This window comes from Propithecus coquereli, unplaced genomic scaffold (assembly GCF_000956105.1).
Source record: "Propithecus coquereli isolate 6110/MARCELLA unplaced genomic scaffold, Pcoq_1.0 Scaffold576, whole genome shotgun sequence".
NCBI lineage: Eukaryota > Metazoa > Chordata > Mammalia > Primates > Indriidae > Propithecus > Propithecus coquereli.
The window spans coordinates 187,330-187,853 of record NW_012151685.1 but is presented as its reverse complement, the minus strand read 5'-3'; the positions used below and the strand labels follow the sequence as shown (position 1 = coordinate 187,853).

At 30.2% G+C, this 524-nt stretch overlaps 1 protein-coding gene across 1 annotated transcript in view; it reads right to left on the bottom strand.

The window, feature by feature from the left end:
• The window catches only part of PPFIA2 (protein tyrosine phosphatase, receptor type, f polypeptide (PTPRF), interacting protein (liprin), alpha 2), a 160,151-nt gene that overhangs the window by 63,779 nt on the left and 95,848 nt on the right, over nucleotides 1-524 (bottom strand). The window lies entirely within an intron of this gene.

Genomic DNA, 524 nt, shown 5'->3' with positions numbered 1-524 from the left:
TTGAAACAGACAGCCTCATCTTTAATCCTAGAAATCTCTGTAAAAATAGGCTTCTTGGAATCAAAGTTGAGTCTAGAAATGTGAATCCTTTAGGGCAACACATGTTAGTTCATTCTAACAAGTCTTCAGATTGAAAGTATACAGTAAAAAAAATGAAACATAAAAAAATTTGAATGGACTCATACTGTGGCATTTCTGAACCCCAAAGATAAAGCAAAAAAAAATATTAAAACTTTCTGAAATAGAGAGGAAAAAGAAATCCTACATGTTATATACAAAAGAATAACAATCACTTAATATTAGACGTAACTAGAAACAAGAAGAGAAATAACTTCAAAGTGCTGAGGGAAAATTATTTTAAACCAATAGTTCTATGCTTTGGGCATTTATCAACTAATTTTAGCTTTAAAATATATTTTCTGGTCTCTAATGACTCAGTGACTTTGCCACTTACCCTATCATCACATTTCTAGAGTTATGAAAAACTGGAAGGTAAATATATTCCAGAGGGAAAAAAGTAAGAA